Source organism: Coloeus monedula (assembly GCF_965178545.1).
Source record: "Coloeus monedula genome assembly, chromosome: 31".
Lineage (NCBI taxonomy): Eukaryota > Metazoa > Chordata > Aves > Passeriformes > Corvidae > Coloeus > Coloeus monedula.
This window is the reverse complement of record NC_138811.1, coordinates 3,722,675-3,731,047: the sequence shown is the minus strand read 5'-3', so window position 1 is coordinate 3,731,047 and position 8,373 is coordinate 3,722,675.

Below are 8,373 nucleotides of genomic sequence, written 5' to 3'. Positions count from 1 at the left end.
CATTTTGCCCACAGGTCACAGGAGATGAGATGACAATGCTTGCAAACACCGAGTGCGAGCCACAGCTCTGGGTGCTCACCATGAACCTCGGCTCTGCGAGCGCTGTCTGCCCCAGGCTCCAGGGGATGCAGTGGGAGCCCGGCTGGGCTCTGCCCTGGGACCATCCTCCAGGGACAGCTGCACACAGGGAGCATTTGGTTGCCACAAAGAGCCAGGCCATGGCTGCAGGGAGCTGCTCCAGGTGCGGCCTGCACTGCTGTGTGCTGCGCTCTGGGGCTGCTGCTCCCCGCAGAGGGGACTGCACTGGGGTGCCAGAGGAGACAGAGAAGCTCCAGCTTAAGCCTAAGTGGGCTGGATGGCCGGACTGGGAAGAGTGGCGAGAGTCAAGGGCATTCACGGAGCTCATCCTGCTCTGTGAAGAACGAGGAAAAGGGAGTGGGAAGCCAGCAGTGAGCAGAGCTGAGGCCTGGAGAGCAGCTCTGAATGACACCCAAATCTCACCAGACCTCTGAGACATTGCTGTTCTTCAGCCAGTGACAACATGAGTCCCTAAACCTGGGGCTCACTCTTCCTCGTGGCCAGGGGCATCAAGGAAGGCTACAGTGCAATGGGGACTGCAGTGAGCTGGGAACTCACTGGGGGAAAGAGGGAGCACTTGTGGAGCAAAAGGCAGGTGGGGGAGAGAACTGTTCAGAGAAGGGCTGAGCTTCAGCTTGAGCAAGCTGAAAAATGTCATTGGGGCTCATCCCAGACTGATTTCATTTTAGAAGTTACTGAACAAGTTTGTTGTTGGGGGGTGTCATATTTTCCCCTGCAGGTGCACGCTCTGCAAACTTGAGCTGCACTGCCGAGCTGCTCAAGCGCGTCTCTGCTGCAGGTCACGGCGTTTCTTCTTTGGCTTCTCGTGGCCCCGGGGCTGAGCCGCAGCAGAGCCCTGGCGGAGCCCAGAGCAGCCTCAGCATCCACAGAGCCCGGCTGCAAGGAGACAAAGCAGAAAGCGCCCGTCAGCTGAAGGCTCCCGTCCGTCCCCCTTGTCCCAGCCGCCCGCGGTGCCCAGGCCGTGCTGGCCGTGCTCAGAGCGCTGCCCAAAGCTGCCCAGCATTGCTGCCTCTGGCAGGAGAGCAGGAGGGCAGGACACGTGCCCAGCCTGCAGCCGGCCGTGGCACAGCCACCTCCTCAGCAGCTGCCCAGAGCGGGATGCTGCTGCGCTCGCTGCCGTCTCCCAAAAGCCCTTATCCCAGCCGTGCCAAGAGGACGGGCACCCACCTCACGCCTCCCGCCGCCAGAAGAAAAGCTGCTCCCAAACGCTGTCCTCAGCCTTCTCCAAGGGCACGTCCCACCCCCGCCGCAGCTGCTCCCAAGCACTTCGCCATCCGGACCCGACAGCACCTAGAACGCTTCCTTTGGAAAAACAAACCATAAATCAATGAAAAGAGATTAGAGACAAAAAGGGGAAACAAGGAAAAAGGTAAAAAAATCTTCTCTCTGCTGGGGCCTTGAGGAAGGCCCAAGCCCGCCATGCGAGGGAAAAACCCACCCACGGGCCAGGGCAGCCCACGCTTTCTCCCTTCCCCCTGCACTGCCCCCAAAAGTCATGCTGAGCCCAAAGCCAACAAGGGCAGTGGAGCAGCCCAAGCCCTTCCTTGCCTGCAGAGCAAAGCAGCCCATGCACAGCTTCTGGTGTCCAACCTCTGCTCCCACCATGGGGCTTGCTTTGTGTCGGGCTGGCTGCCCCAGCCCCAGCACGGGGCACCGTGGGTGCTGGGGGCTGTTGGCAGGGCCAGGAGCAGACTCCCAGTTCAAAAGCAGCCCAGCCTATCCCCCCAGCCCTGCCAAAAAGCAGCTTGGCAGCCGACTGAAGAATTGGTTGCATCCGCCCCAGCAAAGGGGGGAACCTTTGCTTGCCGGCCAGGCTGTGCAATGCCCAAATCTGGGAGCATCCCCCTGCGTGTGGACTCATCTGCAAATTCGCTGTGGAGCCTGGCTTTGGAGAAGGTGCCACAATTGAAGTCCATCATCTTCAGCTTGCCAGGTGCAGGAAGAGCTTGTCATCCTTGATGTCACCCTCCATGTCTCCAGCAGCAGCAGCCGCACCTGGCACAGCTTCTCCAGGGGCTCCTTCTTCCCTGGGGCTGGAGCAGGCTGTCAGTGCTCTGCCCAGGGCCCCGGCTGTCGCTGAAGCAGGACAAGCAAAAGCAGCTGCCATGGCGGCCACCAGTGCTGGGAAGAGCAGCTCAGCTCCAGCAGCAGGGCTGTGCGTGCCCAGCTGAGGAGCCCTGCGCAGCGATTCAGGCAGGACAAAAACTCTGCCTTTCTTTGCTGCTCCTTGCCAAGGCACGTGTGCAGCTGGAACTTACCGGCTCCCTGGCTCAAAGCGTGCGTGTGGCTCTCTCCCTTCTCCTATGGCACGCGAATATCCTGCATCCAAGGAGCACAGGACAGGTCTTCTAATGAGGGCCTTTCCGAGGAGAGCACGGATAAACACCGTCGGATGAGATCCTGGCACTCTGCGCAGAGAAAGCAGAAAGCACCAGTCAGTTGCAGAAGGCTCCTGTCCGCTTTGCCCCACTCTTGCCATGGCCAGGCCGTGCTGCGTGTGCTCAGGGCTGTGCCTAAACTTTGCCATCAATTCTTTCTTTTGGAGGAGAGCAGGACATTGCCACCTCCTCAGCAGCTGCCAGTGTGGGATGCTCCTGAGCCCGCTGCTGTCTCCCAGCACTGCTATTGCCCCCGTGCTGCAGAGACGAGGATGCACCTGGAGAGAGCCGTCGTGGGAGCGAGAGCCGGCCCCAGGTGCTGTTCCAGCCCCTCCTGAAAGGGTGCTCCCCGCAGACCATCTGGTGCAGCACGATGCCCAGGGACCAGACGGTCGCTGCCTCGCCGTGGTACCAGCCCAGGTGCGTCCATTCCGGGGGGCTGTAGGACGGTGTTCCTATGGAATAGAGATGGAGTTCTTCAGGGGGACGCTGCCTGCTCCCAGAGCCTCGCCCCAGCATCCCCGGGCATGCGGGGGCCGCACCAGCGGCACGCGGCCTGACCCGCTGCCCTCTCGCCAGCACCTGGGGCTTGTGTACAAACTGGGGGTTGGAAAAGAAGCCGCTGGTGTCGCAAGAGGGCAGCGGAAGCCCTGGCAAGGCCCGAGCATTCCATGCAAAGGAAAAACCCACTTGGTGCTGGGGAAAAACCACGCTTTCATCCTCCCTGCCTGCACTGCCCCAGAAACCATTCTTAAGGCAAGGCAAGCACAGGCAGCAGAGCAGGCCGAGCCCTGTCTCGCCTGCACACCAAACGGGCTGGAGCACAGGTTCTGGCCCCCCCTCTCTGCTACCCCCACCCACGGGTGTTTCTGTGGCGCTGGCTGCCCCAGCCCCAGCGCCAGTCCTGGGCAGAGGGGCTGGCAAAGGCTGCCGGCAGGGCTGGAAGATGGCCCCTCAGCCAGCGCCGCTCAAAAGCAGCAAGGCTGAAGACTCCGGCTGCCATGAGTGGCAGCAAAAGGGAGAATCCCCCCTGCCACAGCCGGCTTGGGCTGTGAGCTGTTGGGCTGTGAGATGCCGCTACCAGGAGCCCCCCCCTGCGTGGGCTCACCTGCAAAGCTGGTGTAGGCTGCGGCTTGCAGGTAGGTGCCACAGCCAAAGTCGATGAGTTTGGCCTGCCCGGTGGCCAGGTCAACCAGGATGTTCTCTGGTTTGATGTCCCGGTGCAGGACCCCGCAGCTGGTGCAGTGCCGCACGGCCTCCAGCACCTGGCGGAACAGGTGCCGCGCCACCTCCTCGCACAGGAAGCCCCGTGCCCGAATGAAATGAAGGAGGTCCTGAGACCGCTCCGGGCGCTCCAGCACCATCACCACGTTTTTGGGGAGCTCCAGCCACTCGTGGAGCTGGACGATGCCAGGGAAGCCAGCGGACACCTTGGCCAGTAGCACGATCTCCAGTGGTGCTCGGGTGCCGTCGGGCTGTGGGAGGAGCACGATGCCGTCAGCGGGGCCCATGCCGTGCCGGGGCTCGGCAAGCCCTCAGCCAGCCGGGGACGCTCTGCGCGCTCCGCTGGCCCCACGGCCGCTCTCCCTCGAGGCGTTCTGGCGGCTTCCACCCTGCCGGGCCTCGGCTCATCCCCGCCCGTCGCGCCCCGGCTTCTCGCGCTGCCCCTCGCTCACTCACCAGCTGGCCCCAATGGTGGATGCGGTTCCGCGGCACACGTTTGACGGCCACCTGCAAGGTAAGGGGAGCAGCGGGCTGAGCTCGCCGCCCGCCGTGCCGAGCCCCATGCTCCTTCTCCTCCTCCTTTGCCCCCCGCCTCCTGCGCCCGCCGCCGGCCCCGCCACTCACCGGGGCGCCGTCCGAGAGCCGCGTCGCCGCCAAGACGCTGCCGAAGCCGCCGCGCCCCAGCAGCGAACCCAGCCGGTAGCGCTCCTTCAGGCCCTGCTGCGCCTTCCGTGCCGGCGAGACGCGGCCGTCAGCGCTCGGCCCGGGGCCAGGAACGGCCCCCGAGCGCCGCTCAACCGCCCCGGGCCGGCCATCCCCACATGTTGCCTCTTTTGAAGCGGACCCCGGCGGCTCGGGGCCGGCGGCCGCGCTCAAGAGCGGCGGACTTCGGAGCGGGGAAGACGCTGCGGAGGCGGCGGGAGCGGCCGCGCCGCCTGTGTCCCCGGCGGGCCCCGGGAGGAGCCGAGGCCGGGGCCGGGGCCGGGGTCGGGGTCGGGGTCGGGGTCGGGGTCGGGCCAGCCGGAGCCAGGGGCTGGCGATGGTGCCCAGGAGCCAGGCGCTGATGGCCGCCCAGCAGCGCCACAGCCAGGACGGCGAGAGCCGGGCGGAGGCGGGACCGCGGCGGGACGCCCGGGGGCGGGGAGGGGGCAGCCCCGCCCGGGGCCGGGGGCGGGCCGGGGGCATGGCCCGGCCGGGCGTGGGGAGAGGGAGGCCGCGGGAGGGGGGTTGGGGAACGAAAGGGAGAGCGGGACAGGGTGCGAGACACTGGGAGAGGGAGAGGAGGAGCAGGAGAAGGGACGCAGAGGGTTCGTGGACTCGCTGCTCTCCTGCTGCTCTTGTGCTGCTGCCGCTGCTGCTGCTGCTGCCGCTGCTGCCGCTGCTGCCGCTGCCGCTGAAGCGCTGGGAGCGTTTGTCCGCGTGTCCGTGTGTCCGGTACCCGTTTGTCCGTTGCCCCCCGCGCGCCCCACGGCCGAGCCCCGCGCGGCCCGGGGCAGCACGGGCCGCTCCGCTCCGGGGCCGAGGCGGAGTCCCGGAGCATCTCTTCCTCCCGCAGCCACAGCAAACCCGCTCGGCCTTTGGGAGCATTTTTGCACACGTTTCCCTTTGAAGGGCTCCTCTCTACCCCCATTTCCAAGGAGTCTCCCTGGGGTTTTGGCACGTGCAGCGACAGGGTAGCGATTGGGCTTCAAACTGCGAGAAAGACATGGAGGGGCTGGAGCATGTGCAGAGATGGGAATGGAGCTGGCGAAGGGTCTGGAGGACTTCTGAGGGGCAGCTGAGGGATGTGAGGGGGCTGAGCCTGGAGGAAAGGAGGCTCAGGGGGGAGCTGTCTCTCTCCAAGTCCCTGACACGAGAGGGCAGCCAGGAGGGCTGGGGCTCTGCTGCCAAGGGAAAGGACGAGAGGAAATGGCCTCGGGGGAACCTTTGGGGTGGATGGTGGGGAAATTCTCAATCTCCATGTCTCGACAGAGCGGGAGGGGGGGAGGGGTGGGGCGCGACCTGGGGACACGGGGGTGGTGACGGTGGGCTGGGGACACGGGAAAGGGCACGGGAAAGGGCACGGGAAGCCAAAGCCCCGCTGAGCGCTGGCGCTGGGCTGGCACGGGCTGAGCCGGCAGCAGGGCCCCACAGGCCTGAGGGACTCGCCCTGACGCCCGGGGAGTATTGATCCTGGTCTCTAAAAAATGAGACTCAATAAAATATCATTAAAAGATGCCTCCTTCTCCTCCTCCTCCTCCCCCATCCCTTCTCCTGCTCCCCCCGGGCCCAGCGCCCACCCTTGGCCCCCCGTTTGCCCAGCGCGGTCGCATCCCGCGGGAGGAGCAGGGATGGAGCCCGGACAGGTCGGGCTGGGGCAGGGCTGGGCTGTGGGCCCGGCCTGGGAGCCCCCCAGGCGCCCCCTCCTGAAATTCCCCTGGCGGGGGGCGCTGGGGGCGAGGGGGGGCGCAGGTGGGGTCCGGGTGGGGAGCGCTGGGCGCTGCGGGTCTGCCTGGCAACTGGTGAGTCACCAGCGCCGCGCGCTCTGATTGGCTGAAGGTTGTTCAGCGCCTTCTCTGATTCTCTGATACTCGCGGGGAATTTTGGTTGGTCCTTGGCACATGTCTCAGTCTGAAGTGCAGCTGGAGATGCTTCACTTCTGCCAAGGACTCTGCCAGCTTGAGAGAAGTTTGCGCTCCATGGAGTTGAGAAAGAAAGTGCGTATCACGAGCTTGTTTCCTCCAGTTCCTAGACAGCAAAGGGGCTATGAAAGGCAGCACTGGCTTTTTGTTCTAGGAGTTTTTCTTGACAAGCAGCTGCTGGATGTTTGCAAGGGGGTTTGGGATATGCAAAAATGAGAGGGTAAGCTGGTACACTGAGCTTGAGAGCTTTTAAAAGCATATCTTCAGGGCTTTGGATGCATTTCAGAGGCTGGGAGTTCCATGCTGAGCAGCTGATGGCACAGAAGAGGTTCTAAAGAAAGAGGCCCTGCTGGAATTGCCTTTTCTTTTGCAGCCTAGAAACTGCACAGCCAACAGCAAAAACGATTCCTCCTCCCTCCCTGCAACATGCAGCATCACATTCCTTTCTGTCTCCAAGAGGCAGGATGCACAGCCGAGCTCTTCCACCCACTGCTCGCACACGACTGGGGCCGCGCCAGCCAAGCGCTTGGCTTTTTGCTGGCCACTGTCAGCGCTCATGGAAACAAGCACACGATAGCGCTGCCCACTTGCAGAAGAAGGAATCACTGCGAGGCCAGCTCGAAAGCAGCCCAAGGGCAGAGGCAACTTGGAAACTTCGCTGCTCTCAAATCAACGGTGTCAGGACAAAAAGATTTCCCTCATCTTCCCCTTGCACGTGCAGACTCCTCTTTGCACCCACACTCCAAGAGCAAGATGAACTCCTTTGCCCTAACTTGCACTTTCCTTCTCAGCTCTAGGCACCATCCTAAGGCTTCCCTCTGCCAGAGTCAGGATCCAAAGACAACGGCACCAGGGACTGCTCACACACAAAAGGCACCAGGACAAAAGGCTCCCGAGCTTGGCCTTTGCATTCCCGCGGACAGCTCAACAGCTCTAAGCCAGAGAAGTGCCTGCTGGGAAGAGCCTTTAGAATCACTCCGAGCACCTCATGACAAGGAGCTGCAGCGTGTGGGGATGAATCTGCAGCAGCCTCCTGCCCCAGGGTGTCCCCCGGGAGCAGCCATGCGCCAGGCCGTGACTGCCAGCTGCACATGCAAAGGAGCCGGTGTTCCACACCACGGCTGTGCCTGGGACAGAGACACGAGTGGCCACAGAAGTGGCCATGGCACTGTCCGCACGCTGTCCCTGCTGCTTCTCGCCCAGCCGCTGGCGGGGCACCAACTGCCAGCCACGCACTCCTAAAGCCACGGGCCCACTGGGACACTGCGGGGGCTGGTGGAAGCCAGCGGCCATTGTGACACAGCGGGGCTGCACAGAAGCCACGGTGCTTTGTGACCCGTGGCTCCCAGGAGAGCCTTTGTGATGCTGGGGACCTACCCGGAAGCCTGGCTCCACTGTGACACCAGCACAGAAGCTCGGGGAGCCCTGGAGACCGTGGGGACGCTATGGAAGCTGACGGAAGCCTGGGCACCACAGTGACGCTACGGAAGCTGGTGGAACCGAGGGGCCACCGTGACACTCTGGGGCCTTTTGGAAGCAACGAGACCCTGGTGGGAAGCCACGGGATGATTAATGCTGGCAGGAACCTGCTCCAGGTGGGCTCCTTTCTCCCAGCTTCCACAGGTGCTGCTAGGATGCCACTGCGGCACTGGCTTGTCACGGGCTCACGGCTTCCTTTGGGAATGGCTCTGCTGCAGGATGGCATGCTGCAGAGAATGCAGGTAGATGTTGTGCTCCCTCCTGGCATGCAGGTGGACAAGAAAGCCTGATCCAGCCCGCCCTCAGCCCGTGTCCGGCTGTGTCATTGGGGCGGGGCAACTTTGGGAGCAGCCCCAGCCCTGCTGCACAAATCCACAGAGAGCCGGGATTTTTCCAAGTCTCGTGTCTCCGTTGTGCCGTATTCCCAAAGAAGCAGCAGCTCCTCCCGATGAACACGGCGAGTTACGCGGATGCTTGTCAGCTCCACTGCCTGCCTAGAAATCTGGAAACTGCTTCTAAATGCTGCTCCCTTCAGCTCTTGGGCACCGACTGACACAGAGCTGGGAAACAAA